The sequence below is a fragment of the Carassius gibelio genome, chromosome B21, assembly GCF_023724105.1.
Source record: "Carassius gibelio isolate Cgi1373 ecotype wild population from Czech Republic chromosome B21, carGib1.2-hapl.c, whole genome shotgun sequence".
In the NCBI taxonomy this organism is placed as follows: domain Eukaryota; kingdom Metazoa; phylum Chordata; class Actinopteri; order Cypriniformes; family Cyprinidae; genus Carassius; species Carassius gibelio.
In genome coordinates, this window is record NC_068416.1 from 10,433,985 (window position 1) to 10,450,735 (window position 16,751).

The window sequence follows — 16,751 nt, forward strand, 5'->3', positions numbered from 1 at the left end:
TATTCAACCCCCAAGGGGTTCAGGTAAAAAGAGCAGGGGGTCTGGACAGATGTGGAAGCCCGTCAACTGATATCAATGCCTGTGGAAAAAGACCCTTACACCGTAGACTGAAAAATTAAGAGCAAGACACACATGGCCCAATAAAAATCAGTAAGAATGACTTACAATAATATTATAATATTAAACACAAGAATGCCATAATAAATACAACAGAAATCGACCAATAATAATAACCAAACAATTAAAAAAGTGGTTAAAATATGATTGGTCAGCAAAAGGTTGAAGAAAATTCCATACATTTACACTGAAGAAGGGCAACATGGTGACCATAATAGCGTGGAGACTTTGTGGGGAGCTCTTTTGACTTAAAACAGTGAGCGTCCACTTAGCAACCACCAGAAAACCATTAGCTACCACATAGCAATATGCTTAACACCTTAGTAAACACCCACAACACTCTAATGGACCCTTTTAGAGATGACGATTTGTGATGACGAATTTCCACAGTACCTTCATTCATTTGTTAGAGGTTTTAAAGGAGTGACTAAAAATGTTGCATGGTCATCTTTTTTCCAAAGTTTTAGGAATGTGGGGTTTTTCTTTTGCTGTTGGGGCAAATATAGAACTAGAAATATAGAACTAAAGTTCAAAGTTCCGGAACTTTCGGGGGCGGGACTTGGGCGCTAAACATCTTGATTGGTTGAGTACACGCAGTATTGTGATTTCAACCACCATTTATTCGGATCATTTTAAAAATTTTACTTTTATTGTGTCATGAAATGTAATTTTAAAAGTATTTCAGGTCAGAATGCGGTTTATTTATAAAGACTGCGCCTATATTCACTGATTTCAGAGACGTGAGCTCCATGCAATCAGCGGGAGCTCAGTCCTCATGTATCCACCGAGAGCAGCCTCACCTCGACTAGACCTTCTGATGTGTGCCACTAATATATATATATATATTTGCTATAGTTTACAACCTGGACAGGTGAAAAGGGTCCACTGAGCTTCATGTATGCCACACAGAGTGCATTTTCTTCTGAAAATTTAAAAATCCACAGATTTATGCACAGATATATTAAATATATTATTATTAATTGTTAATTAATGTCTGTTCATAATATGTTCAAGTCTCTCATGCTTATCGAGACTGCATTCATTTGATAAAAAAATACATGAAAACAATATATATATATTTTTTATTTATTAAATTTTTCTGTCAGGATTTATTATATAAATAATCATTATATATATATATATATATATATATATATATATATATATATATATATATATATATACACACATATATATATATATATATTATTAATTGTTAATTAATGTCTGTTCATAATATGTTCAAGTCTCTCATGTTTATCAAGACTGCATTAATTTGATTAAAAAATACAGGAAAACAGTCATATTGTGATATTATAATTTAAAATAAGTGTTTTCTATTTTAATATTTATACAATTTAAATAATTTATGCATTCAGCAATTGCTCTTGACCTCAGTGTCACATGACTTATTCTTATTGGCTGATTTGGTGCTCAAGAAACATGTATTATTGAATGAAAAAAACACAGGTCCCAGGCACTCAAAAAGAATTCGATAACATGATAACATGTATTATTACTGTGGTGCTTCTTAATATTTTTGTGCAAACTATTGAAAAAAAAATCTGGATTATTTTGATGAATATAGAAAGCTCAAAATAACAACTATTATTTGAAATCGAAATATTTTACATATGTCTGTTCATATGTCTGTTCACTTTTCATTAGTCGAACGTGTCCTTGTCGAATAAACTTGCTGACTTTTTCTGACCTCACTGAACTCTTCAGGTATTTTAGATTTAACCGACAGCTCTTTTGTTGCATTACCAGCATAACGTCTCCAGGGGGCAGTAGTTGACCAGAATTCAGTGACTGGCCCAACAGTAGAAAGTTGCCTCTTGTTTGTCAAAAGAGGCACTTGGCAAACAGCCATTTTTATATTAGTGACATTTAATATGGGCTAATTAGCACCTGATGTTCTCTTCATTAAGATCACTCAAGCAGTCCCACTGAGATACTCTGCATCACATTACAGATTGTCAACATTATGCCAAGCTGCTTAATGAAGACCCCCCCCCCCCAATCCCCCCCCCACCCCACACAAACACACACATGCATATAAACAAACACATAATGCATCACACTGCCTTGCCATGCCTTAATTGTAAGGCAGGCCTACAAAATGTATGTCATATGAATTTCTATGCATTTGAACTGTTTGTGCTTTATTAAAAGATCAAGCCTACATTAAATTAGGCACTACCACATTCCTCTTCACATGTGTGCAAGACAATAAAACTAATAGGCTTTGTTTAAAAAACTTTTGTATGTTTAAAATAGGCAAAGGTAAATGTGAGCATGCGCTGTAATTCACTCTAGCTGCATGGCACAGAGTCAGGGAGGGTTCACAAGGGCTGGAAGTCCACAGGCTTTCCTGCTCTAATCGCTCCGGCACCATTAGCGCAAATCCATTAGAGCACTCCTTCATTCTCCATCTTCCTCCACCCCTCTCTTTAGAGCACCTCTGAGACACTCACAGACCTCTGCAGCTCACAGCACACAAACAGGTGCGTGCCCGAGTTGATTTTGTTGCACGTGTCACTGTCTGTCCAGAAATCATTCTTATATTTCTTTATAATTTAATTCAAATTTGACGTTATACAGGTATTATCATTTTAGCAGCGTCTGATGCGGAGTATAATGTGTGCATAAAAAATAAAATAGGCAAAATTTTAGAAAAGCTTAGTATTCGGTTAGCTTAAGTGGGCGAGTTTGTGTAAAACCTGATGATAATACTCTCCAGCATGATTTAAGAACGATCCAAAGAGCTGCGCTATTAACTTTTAATTACTAAATTAACTTTTTATTTCATGTTTAATTAGTAACCTATAAATATTTTTCTGCAGTTTTCAAACACTCTTAGATTTCACATACATTTTTAAATCCCATATTTTCACTGAGGTCTTGGACTTGGATGCCGCTTGCATTTTTTTTTTCAGCCTATCTGTCTTTGATAAAGTAGTTTAGTGAGGACAAGAAAATGGAACAAGGGAGAGGAACTCAAATTATAAATGTTCAGAGCTGGATTCAAACACCCCAGCTTTATGTGTCAGGGCATTTACAACGCACACTCTGGTTCTTTTTAGGGTCCGAGAATCCCCAAACCTCATTTAATATCTTAAAAATATATACTTTACAACTGTTTCTAATTTTAAGGTCATGATCAAAATGTCAACTTCACATATCACACACCCACAATGTACATCACACTGTAGATCTGTTTGGATTTTCAGAGGTGTTGATTATAAACACAGGATTACCGTATTTTACGGACTATAAGTCACACTTTTTTTCATAGTTTGGCTGGTACTGCGACTTGTAGTCAGGTGCGACTTATTTATCTAAATTAATTTAACATGAACCAAGAGAAATGAACTAACAGAAAACATTACCGTCTCCAGCCGCGAGAGGGCGCGCTATGCTGCCAGAGATGTTGCTAGAGCGCCCTCTCGCGGCTGGAGACGGTAATGTTTTCTCCTGGCTCTTGGTTCTAAATAAATGCGACTTATAGGCCAGTCAGTGCGACTTATAGTCCGAAAAATAGGGTAAATACAATTCATTTTCATATGCAAGATCCTCTGGAGGGTGTACACACTGAAAGGTCACTTCTTATTATCTATTATATATTTTGTTATATTTTTCTTCAACGATATCTTCAGACTATATGGTAACACATTACATGTACTTACTATTATAATAACAATACATTATGCAAGTATTACATGCAAGTAACCCTGAGCCAAATCCTAACCATAACCATAGTACATGTAGTTAACTAATATTACTCAGTACATAAATGTAGAATTACAGTACACTGTAACAAGGACATCTTAAATTAAAGTGTGCATTATAACATTCACAATTTAGAAAAGTTCTGTGCTAACTTGATTTCACAGTCACATGGCTTTTGAAGAGGTCAGAGGGGCATATTTCAAGAAGTTGAAAGGAAAAAGAGGAGATTCATTAGGAAATCACTATTATTATTTTAACACTTCATTCATTGTGGGCCCTGGTGTGCCAGATATAAACGAGAAAGTCAATCTCAGCAAAACCAAGAGCGTTAAATAGAGTTGTTGACCAGAAATGACAAGAAAAAAAGTATTCTTTTGGATAACCTTTATCAAGATATTCTCCCTTTTATGAGCTCTGTCGGCTCTAAACGGCAGCATCGGCGCATCCCGAAGCACTGAATTGAGTTTGAAAACTTCCCAGCCTCTGATCGAATGCTTCAAAACAACAGTTTGTCTTAAATATGGCTGCAGACGCAGATGGAGACGGAGTGCTTCTTTGTTCCGGCACAGCGGGTATCCGATGTTACATAAGTTCAACTCGACACCTGTGCCGGCATCCCGCGAAGCCTGCTACGGCACAAAGCGGAGGAAACATATTTATTTCATTGCAAGATCAAGCCTTGTCCCTGTAGTAAAATTCCCATACAGTGTCAGCTTCTGAAGATACATTTTTCATAGGGCACCATGTGCCTTTCTGTCACTCACAGCTGCAGGGCATTGGAACCGCAGGATTATATGAAGGAAGGGCAGAGGGAGGACGAAAAAAGGGAAAGATTAAATATTTAAGTCTCACTCTTCCATAACACCAGGAGCCACTTGTTCGGCAGTCTCAAAAGAAAGGGGCCGAAGCCCCGAGATCAAGGTTAGGTGCCGGGGTCACTGCCTTGTGGACTTTGGAGGTAGAAAATCACATGGCCTGTCCGTCAACCCAGGCCTAATGATCTCCTGCGATGTCATTATTCTCTGCGGCCCGGGACTGTGTTATCGAAAGGCCTGATCGGGAAGGAGCGGATCAACATGTGCTGTACTGAATTTGTCATGGTGAATTGAAAATGGAGGCCAACGTAGCTTGTCACATTACGCACAACAGCCTGTCAAAACAGTGACACTAGAGTGAGTTGACTCGCTGAGCATCATCAAAAATGAATCGCAGCTTGAGCTTGACATGCTGCCACACAACAAACAACGCATGGATTTCTGAACATAGTGCTCGGATATCACTAGATGGGGCTCGAACTGTGCCACAATCGTAGTAACATTAACTTTGAAAAATCTAGTCCGGGTTCAATAGACGTTAAACTCAATCAATTGCATTGTGGAATAATGTTGATTAACACAAATCACGTGATTAACACTTAAATACAATCTATCCAACATGACTTGGAACACATCATTAGACAAAACACATCAACAGACAGATTGCATCCCGCAGGAATCATATAAGCTGCAACTGAGACTTAAAATCAGCCAATAAGTCCTCCTCTACACTTTCATATTGAAATAGTATTTTGCCCTAAGTCCTTGCACTGCTTTTTATGCAGGCGAAAAGGGAATGAATGGATAATCCATATGATACACACTCTGCAGAGTGGTTTCACTATAATTAACACTAAAAATCATTTTCTGCCTCAACAAAGAAGTTGCAAGGCTGGTGATCCCTCCAGTCTGGAGAGATGTAAATGTAATTCATGTCAGAGAGAGTTGTTTTTTTTTAACTTGAGTGAGGGGAAGAAAACAGCAGCGAAAGGGCTCCATTAATGGGACCCAGGATAAGGGCCTTAAATATTGCATACACAGCCGAGTGAATCATTTCCACCTCTCTCTCACTGCTGTGAGCCTCACGAGTAACAGCCACACAGGTCCAGGCGTCTCAGGTCTTGTTAGAAAGCCAAATGTGACCTCTATAATAATGATTTTTTTCATGCACTAAATATTTTGAATATTGTGAAGCTGTATGTTGTTGTTTTTTTCAAAGAATCAGTTCATATCTTAAAAGTGATTTTTTTTTTGTCAATGTTAGGAGCATTAATCTATCGCAGGGTGGGGCTGTCAGTCATTATTTATTGTTTCTTTTATTGTTATTATTATTTATTTATTTATTTTTTTAAACGCGAGTGAAATTAAGGGAAGAAACCCCAGGTAAGTTGGGTGAAAAAAAATCACTAAATTTATATCACCATACTTCCCCAAATGATTGATTATAATAAAAATTGCAGACACTGCAAACAAGTTTTCTGAAATGTTATTTTAAATATGCAAACAAGGAATTATCGTATTAAATATGCACTAGTTTGCATGCATTTCTAGAACAGAAATGTGAACGCTGGATGAAGCCAGGTTCAAAATTCTTGTTAAATTTTGTTGACATTTGTTTTACAGAGGAGATATTGGTATTCTCTTTTTAGCATTCTATAAACCAGAAAATATAGCCAGGAAAATATATATATATATATAAGAATGACTAGTTTAAGTGCTACTGAAGTAGTTTAAAAATTTTTTATTTGGCTCAGTGCTAGAGAAAAAAAAAGTATTCTGAGAAAACAGCTTTTTAAAACTATGTATGGTAATTGAAATCTACAGACGCAAATAGATAAAGTATGATAAAATAAATATTTAAAAGTGTACTTTCGGTGTTTTCTTTATACTAGTCTGAAACAACATGTTATGAAATTCTAGCCACCCAAAATGTCAAAACTGACCCGTGCATGAAGAAACAATGTTTTTGCCTATAGTGTTCCGCCTTAACAGAATCCTAGCTAATGACAAATTGACATCGTGTTGTATTAGTCTGTCATTTATCTGGTTACTGATACATCACACCCACTTTAGACAAAAGAAATGAACTATTTGAATTCGATGACTATATTTTAATATGAAGCGTTAAGTGAATTATAAGGACAGACATTAGAGACCACAATAATTTTCAAACAAGCAAGATTTTTTTCCCACCAATACGCCAAAACAGACTGTTGACGCCGATAATGGACAGTTTGGGTGGAGGTAGAACGGTTGCTGGCAAAGAGAATGACAGGCATGAATAAAAGGTGTGTCAGATAACCACACAAAGCTGACAGACAGCAGCTCAACATATGTTTCATTGGCCCCAAACTGATCTTCACTCCTCACTAGTGTGGATGGCGTTCACTGAAGTCATCAGCCTCCTGCGAGTTGTGTGCTTAACCCCGTTTTGTTCCCTTTGTACACACACTTAGTAGGGCTCTCCATCAGTCCCTCATTATTAAGCAACTAGTGTCGTTGCCCAACCATCAGTTGATCAATAACTGAAGCGTGTCGACGGGTGGCTCCCAATCTCATCATTTCTATGGAAGAAAAAAAGTTCAAACTGATTTCTCCAGAAAGTGCTTTGTGGTTTTTGAACATTTTCTATGCAAGAAAATTAGCTTTGGAAAAAAACCAATAAACGATATGCTTTGATTTCATAAGCTAGCTGAAATTATGCTTTAGAAAACAGACCATCTATTTCCAGTCCTATATGACTACACTTCCCAAAATGAAGAAATACATTTGACTAAAACCCCCATTCATAAATGTGTTCAGTGTAGTTAGTTTTGAGTTGCACCATTGGAAATTCAAACATCAGATACGATACACCTCAACAAACTTCGACAAAGCAAATTATAACCCAAAAACCGTTAGTGGCCAACATATTTGCATGATGAATCCTATTGAACTGTCAGGGTGTTCTGGGGAATCACTGGTTTGTGGTTGCAGTTCCTCTTTTTTTTCCTCTGCAGGGTTCATCTCAATGTTTTTTATCAACTTGGGTTACTGGCACTGTCCCACTTGAGTTGACATGACCATGCTAAGCAGCAGCTCTCATGCTGTTGTTGTGCTTATAGGGATTGACTGGCTTCAGGGCCTAAACATGCCACCCTGAGCTCTGTCTGTATTCCACACCTGCTGTGGTGGAAATGACAATGAAAACGTGGCATGTTATTTTCTTTTCCAGTGAGGCACAACAATGCGATTACAACTCCCATTTAAAATCTGTCACTTGTCTATTATTAGGCATTTGTTCAAAATAAGGAGCCACGCTGAATGCAAAGTCTTGTTCGTGCAATGCAAAGCCAGACGCTTTCAACAAACATTATATTTTTATGTATATACGTGCACAAATCTACATAAGCTTTCCTTCAGCTATACAAGAAATCATTTTTATTTTATTTTGAATATTGCGTAACTTATTTTTTATATGGATAAAATATACAACCAATAAACTAAAACAAAACTCAAAACAATACAAAATTCATGCTCATTTTCATGCAATGCACAGCATGATGCTTTGAACAAATGATATATACCTGCACAGATCTCTATACATTTCCTTTCAGCTTTACTACAAATCAATATATTTTTTTTATTTTAGTGTTGTTTCATATTTGTTATATAAATAAAATACTTTTGTTATTATTTAGTAACTTTTTAATTTAATTTAATTTAATTTAATTTAATTTAATTTAATTTAATTTAATTTAATTTAATTTAATTTAATTTAATTTAATTTAATTTAATTTATTTGGAAACCTTATCCATACTTTTATAAATGTATGAATGCCATTGCAAAATATCAACCAAGTGGCATTTATGTTGAAGTACCATAGGAAAAAAAAACACATTTCAAGCAAAATAATAATAAAAAAAAAAAAAAAATGTTAAGGTTTAAATACCAATAGACCGTTAAATTGAAGACAAAATCTATTTTGTATCTACTGTAATGGAAGTGGCACCATTCAGACATTTCCAGTGTTTTACGGCCACTGTACTTCATAGCTAAATGAATGTGCGAGGTTTCATCTATGACGTGATTATTAAAGACAATGTTCAGAATAATTTGACAGGCATTTAACCATGAATTAATTTAAGACCCATCAACCTGCAATGTTCCAAATATGCCCTTACTATTTCCAGCCCCCCATGTGCAAATCATACAGTATATTACTTAAACCCGAGTTGTTTAGATCTATCATTGTCAACACTAACATTCATTAGAAGCCTTAAACGACTGCTATGTGATGGAGCCTGATCAGGGTCCCTAAGGATCTTGCTCTGTGATCCAGGTAATTCCGGATCATGGCTGGATGACGGAGTATCGCTAACAAGAAGGGACTGTGTCATCCATCTTGGGAAGTGCTCCACAGATTTATTGATCTGGCAAAGGCGTTACTCCCATGAAAGCTGTTCCTTGACGGATTTCTTACCGAGGGCACGTGGCGAGAAAGCTCTGGAGATGTCTCTCCTTGTCCCAGCGGCGACGGGGAATACTGTGGCACTTGGGGGCATGTTTCTAGATGTTTTTCTTATGTCAGGTCTAAGCCCAAACTGGAATCAAAGTGGACAAATTACACGCGGCCAGTCGATAGCGGTCACAAATAATCTAGATGCGCAAGTACTTATTGACACAAGCTTCAATAAACCTGCATGAGTGGATTTGAATAAAATACCGCCATTAATCAGCATGCTTTATCACTTACCACAGTTTAGGACCAGTGCCAGTCTTTCTTACTAGCGAAGGTTGAATGAATCTCCAAAATACATGAATAATCACTTTGTGATGTGGACCGTAGGGTACCACATTTGTTTGTGGCTAATCAGCCAATCTTTAGCACTTTGCTAACAATTTAATGCATTTAAACCAATCTGGGAACAGCACTGGGAGTTTGGGAATGGGGCTGAATCAATCTGTGATATTCATAAATGAAGAGAAAAAAACACAAATTCAGAATTCTGACATAAAATGAAAAAAAAAATAGATTTAGATTTCTAGGTCATTAATCAAATACACAATGAAGGAGATCAACCAAATACTAAGAAATTATGAAATTAATAACTATGATTTAAGTTGATATTAAATTAGAAAAATAAAGCATTTTCAATTACTTTACGATAAGGTTCAATTTATTAACACTGTTAATGCATTATATATATTATGATATAATATTTAAACATACTTTTTTCATCATTGTTAATCTATATTAATTAATACATTCCATGTTTTATTATATGCATATACTGAACATCCATAATAAGTCAAAAGTTTGGAATAACAAAGATTTTTGAATGTATTAGGCATTTTATAAAGACTTCGGAAAGATCATGTAACACCGAAGAATGAAAAATGCTATAAATGTCATTATTTCACAGTATAACTATTTTTTCTGTATTTTTGATCAAATAAATGCAGGTCATTTAAGAAAAAGTGATTATTGAAAACCTTTGACCAGTACTGTAATTATAGAACCAGTACTAAATGTTTATTTATTTATTCTTGTTTATTTATTTTTTTAATTCTCTGACATTTGAAAGACAATGAAAGGATATTCCTTAGAAAATAAGCATCGTTAAGAGACACATGAATCATATGGTCTGGTCCTCCAAAGTAATGTTTCTGAAGAGCGGCAGTTAACTCACCCTAAGGGCTCAACAATCGTGAAACAATGCATGCGACTGACTTTACAAGCCAGCAGACAGAGGGCAAGTCCTTGAAAAGTGCAGTTCAAATTGCCCACCAACGCTTCAGTCATTGATTTGCCTATACCTCACAATAGAAAAGCCAAGACAATGCTACAAGCCACGCGCGGCAAGACAGAGGGTGTTACTTTGCACACTGTCCGTTTGCCCACACAAAGAGTGGAGAAAGAAACAGAGAAAGAAAGTGCCAGAGAACAGCAGGAAAAGGGAGATGACTCACTTCATTTACTGTCGGGCTTCAGAGTTCTCATGCATCTGCAACAGCTGCTCGCTCAACATGCACAACGTTTTCAGCAAAGGCATTTCTGCGCTCATCTAAATTATATCTTTTTTTGTCAATTTGCCATTCTCTCTAATTGTGGAGCCCTTTCTGTTCCATCCAGTGTTTGAAACCAGCTGCCTGAGGCAAGTTAAATAAGAAATTTGAATAGAAAAGGAAAATATTGTGGATCAACTCAAGGGTTAATGATCAAGAAAGACTTAAGGAGCTCTGAGCCCTCATTAAACTTTGGGAGTTATTGAATACAATCTATGACGTAAATGAAAGAGAAACGTGAGTGTATGTCGTACAACACAGAGATTAGTGAAAAAGTTCAAGAATCCACCTTCCCCCCACACACACATTTACACCAATCTATCTCAATTTGTCAGTAAATTTAAATAGTTAGTACTATTGCTAAAACTTTATCTGATGCACCCCGTAAAGGCAATGTAGAATAAAGTTCCTCCTACATCAACGTGACCTGTAATTTTTAAATATTTGTACATATGTAGTACAGTAAAGTGTGTAAAGTGTAGTTCTAGCACATGTACATACTGTACATTAGAAAAGTTTAAACGTCAATGTATGAAAATTTAAAAAGTGAAGTGTTTTATTTACGCATAACTTTAGATACATTTTTCTAAATATTCTCTCTGTATAAGTTTGTATAAAATATGGTTCAATAAACTGTTAGTATAAAATATTTTCTGTATCGATTGTATTGATTTTGAACTATGCATCGCATTGTTTTGTGGTTTAGGGTTAAAGGGAATGTCCATAAAATCAACAGAAAATGTTCTGGTAGTTTTCTGCCAGTACAATTGCTTTTCTTACCGTGTTTAAGAATTTAAACATTGGTTCTTAATGTTTAATTTATAGAATGCATAATAATTTTAGCATACATGTAATACATGCTATTCATTCAATGTAATGTAATATCAACTACATATTTGAATCAATTCCATTAAGTGTATTCAATAATTGATTCATTTATTTTCATCCCGTCCTTCTGACACATCTATGATATTCACTGTTAAATCCATAACATCAATGTTGTGCTCACTAGTTCAGCTTAAATCATATTTAAAATGCCACCATAAAAACCTAAACTGAACATAATCTGAATATTAAAGCTGTTTACTTGTGATGACTCTCTTGCAAACGATCAAGAGATGTGTATATGACCCTACACTTGCAGATAAAAATATTACATTTAAGAATCATTAGGGTTATCGATTTTGCATGCATATACTCAAACATAAAGAAATGTATTCATTAAACATACTGATAAAGAACAATTCGGTTTGCTTTGGATCAAGCAGTAATACAAAGCATATTAGACAGACTGAAATGACTCCACAAAAGCTGGCTGAGGTCTTTAGCCCTGTGAACGCAACTCTGAGCCTGAACAACAGCTTCAATTGGACTCCTGCAGTGGCAGTTTTGTAACTGGTCACAACGGCCCATGGGTCCTATTGTATCTCCGTTCTCACTGCTGAGAAATGCGAGCGAGGGGTCAAAGTGGAACGAGACTTGCAAAAAAACTCCTAGTTTCACAGCTGACCCTTCGCGCCCCTCTCACGCAGGTTCCTTTCAGAGGAGACCCAAAACACAGCGACACACAACACACTTTGTTCTGTGTCAGCTCAACTGTAGTTTAATGACTTGGCTAAGCATCTAATTAGATGGGGAGAGAAACCATCCCGACATGGTCCATGCTTCACCACTTTGACCAGGCAACTGGTGGCAGGCTTCCCAGCTGACAGGGCCCCGTGTGACCCTATAGGGACGGCCCTGGGGGTAGAGGCCCCCTGGACGCTCATCATATGGCAGGCCTTGGGGGAGTAGAGGAGGTGCTTACTAGAAGGGCAAGCCAATAAATCTAATAGAGATAGTTACAGTCAAACCCTGTCATTGAATTCCCCTCAGGGCGGCTTCTTTGATCATCTCAGCACTCACTCCATTTGGCTCAGCCATTCAGGGTCTGTGTCCAGCTGTGTGACTAGGTAACACATTAGGATTTCCTATCAAAAAAATTATATTAAATCCACAAAGCCTTGAACCTCCAACAGCATTTAAACATTCTTCACATCTCAACAAAAGAAGGTAGAAATGCTCTCAGAGAGATATAACACACCACAAAAATCCCATCATTGGTGCCCACTGATAAAACAGGTTTGATGCAACAATTTCAGCTCCCATGAAATTCTTTTATGAAGCTTTGGATGAAGCTCACGCCAGATAACACAGCCCACGTCATTCAGATGCACGCTAATGCGCCCCGCTTGTCGTTCTCCTAAGAAACAAAGAAATGACCAAATGTAACATTTATTTGACCTGCCACACAAATGTTTGCTTCAAACTGCATTTCCATCGCCATGCAAATCCATACTTTGAAGTTCAGTTCATTTTCCTCCGCAAACACAGACACACACAGCCGTTGAGCTGGCGTGATGCACATTTATTTGTGGACTTGTTTCGGTTCTTCGACTCTGCGTCGGTGCCCAGGCTTTAGAGAAGTTTCAAACTACTGACAGATGGGACGAGAATATCAGTTTCCTCTTCACTTCCAATGAAGAGGATTAGGAAAGGATGAGAGCAGGAGGTGGACAGATTAAAGACACAAGAGGAACAGAATGACCAACAGAATGAAAAGCATTCCACAACACAAACGCCCCGAAGAGAGGACATTAATTACTAATTGACAAAGAGAGAGAAACATTTCATGAAAGATTGCAAGATAAGATAAACACGCGCACACACACACATAGACAATAAAGAAACAAAATACATGATAATATTAATAATAGTATTTATATACAACAAATCCTATATCAGCAATTACACTGTATCCTGTTCAGTGGAGTTTTGTATACTTTTCCAGTTAAAATATCTAAAAATCCTCGAAACAAAATAGATTTTTTTGAGGATCAACACTGCATAATATATAAAGGCTTGTAGACTGTACAGCTTTATATATATATATATATATATAAGTGTAGTATAATAAGTGTATTTTGTCTTCCAGAACTGGAAGATTTGTTCACATGGATTTAAATTGTTTATACTTAAAGTAAGTGGGAAAAAGATAAATCCCCAGAAAACAAGTGTTTATATCTTATGCAGTGCTGTTTCCCAAGTACCTGCATCTTGTTTCAATGATGTTTAGATATATTTTAACTAGAAAATTAGACATGGTACAAAATGCCTGATATAATGCGCTCAATAGCCATAATAAAACTTTATTTTACAATCTTGTACCATGTGTATATACTTTGTACTAGCAATTACAATAACTGGGTAATAACTAGGTACTAACCCTGAACCTAACCTTAACCCATGTAGCTACCTTACCCTACTACCCAGTATCTTCTTGGGAAAGTACACTGTAAGTACACATTCTGTATACATAAAGTGCAACCCTATTCTTCACCTTCACCTTAGCAGCAAATTTGTTGTATTGACAGTATATTTACACAGTCATCTCCTTTAGACACAATACTATCAGTACTCCAAATCCCAGTGTGGGACACAACAACAAGGTTTCTCAGCTCAGCTGCACACATTTAAGCAGAACGCTTGTTAGGCGTGTGTTGATGATGTTAGCATGCCAGAGCTCATGGCGTCCATCCCCGACTGCCCTCTGGAATGCCCTCCTGATTGTGAGAATGTGTAACGAAGCAGTGCCATTTATTATACATCAACGGCATCACTTATTCATCTGCCCTGTCTGTCTGTAAACACTTCAACAGCCTCTGATCGACACGGGCCTAACCTGTGTGTGTATAGGAGAAAGTGAGGGAATTCACGCCGTTACACACATTTTTGTTAAATGTCTGTTGTATTGTTTGAGCTACAGATTGTTCAATAAGTTGTCAGCATCTTCTTCAACAGATATTTGTGCTTGCCAAGATAAAGTCTTAGTGGCATTAATTATTCAGACGAAACAATAAAGTTTGTTTACTGCTTAGGCTGAATAGTACTGCTCGATGCATGTGTACATACTTGACTAGTTGTGTGGGAAAGAACATACTACTAAAGAGGTAGACTTATTTAACAGATTCTCCTCCCTGGAATAACTTTGGGTTAAGTGGTTGGAATCATTTTCAGGTTGATGTGTCTCCCCTGTTACTTCGTTAAGGGGAGTTCTCTATTAGTTTTATTGGATCTTAGTGCTGCGTTTGACACAATTGACCACATTTTTTTGCCTAGACTTGAACACTTTGTTGGCCATAATGGAAGTGCATTAGCATGGTTTACTTGGCGTACTTATATGACCGCCATCAGTTCGTAGCAGTGAATGAAGATATCATATCGATCACAAGTGCAGTATGGAGTACCTCAAGGCTCAGTACTAGGGCCGCTACTCTTCACGCTTTATATGTTACCCTTGGGAGATCTCATCAGGAAACATGGTGTTAGCTTTCACTGTTATGCTGATGATACTCAGCTCTATATTTCTTCGCGGCGCGGTGAAACATACCAATTTGAAAAATTAATGGAATGCATACTCGATATAAAAAACTGGATGATGAGTAATTTCTTACTGCTAAATTCTGAAAAAACAGAGGTGTTAATTATAGGACCTAAAAACTCTGCTTGTAGTAACCTAGAACACTGTCTAAGACTTGATGGTTGCTCTGTCAATTCCTCGTCATCAGTTAGCAACCTAGGTGTGCTATTTGATCACAATCTTTCCTTATAAAGCCACGTTTCTAGCATTTGTAAAACTGCATTTTTCCATCTCAAAAATATATCTATCTAAATTAAGGCCTATGCTCTCAATGTCAAATGCAGAAATGTTAATCCATGCATTTATGACCTCAAGATTAGATTATTGTAATGCTTTATTGGGTGGTTGTTCTGCACGCTTAGTAAACAAACTACAGCTAGTCCAAAATGCAGCAGCAAGAGTTCTTACTAGAACCAGGAAGTATGACCATATTAGCCCGGTCCTGTCAACACTACACTGGCTCCCTATCAAACATCGTATAGATTTTAAAATATTGCTTATTACTTATAAAGCCCTGAATGGTTTAGCACCTCAGTGTTTGAATGAGCTCCTTTTACATTATAATCCTCTACGTCCGCTACGTTCTCAAAACTCAGGCAATTTGATAATACCTAGAATATCAAAATCAACTGTGGGCGGCAGATCCTTTTCCTATTTGGCGCCTAAACTCTGGAATAACCTACCTAACACTGTTCGAGAGGCAGACACACTCTTGCAGTTTAAATCTAGATTAAAGAACCATCTCTTTAACCTGGCTTACACAGAACATACTAAAATGCTTTTAATATCCAAATCCATTAAAGGATTTTTAGGCTGGATTAATTAGGTAAACCGGAACCGGGAACACTTCCCATAACACCCTATGTACTTACTACATCATTAGAAGAATGGCATCTACTCTAATATTAGTCTGTTTCTCTCTTATTCCGAGGTCACCGTAGCCACCAGATCCAGTCTGTATCCAGATCAGAGGGTCACTGCAGTCACCCGGATCCAGTACGTATCCAGACCAGATGGTGGATCAGCACCTCTACATCCAGCGGAGACCAGGACAACTAAAGCCCCAGATACAGATCCCCTGTAAAGACCTTGTCTCAGAGGAGCACCAGGACAAGGCCACAGGAAACAGATGATTCTTCTGCACAATCTGACTTTGCTGCAGCCTGGAATTAAACTACTGGTTTCGTCTGGTCAGAGGAGAACTGGCCGCCCAACTGAGCCTGAGCCTTTGTTTAAAGCGCTATATAAATAAAGGTGATTGACTGATTGATAGCGCTTTAAACAAAATACATTGCGTCAAAGCAACTGAACAACATTCATTAGGAAAACAGTGTCTCAATAATGCAAAATGATAGTTAAAGGCAGTTCATCATTGAGTTCAGTGATGTCATCTCTGTTCAGTTAAATAGTGTCTGTGCATTTATTTCCAATCAAGTCAACGATATCGCTGTAGATGAAGTGACCTCAACTAAGCAAGCCAGAGGTGACAGCGGCAAGGAACCAAAACTCCATCGGTGACAGAATGGAGAAAAAAACCTTGGGAAAAACCAGGCTCAGTTGGGGGGCCAGTTCTATATAA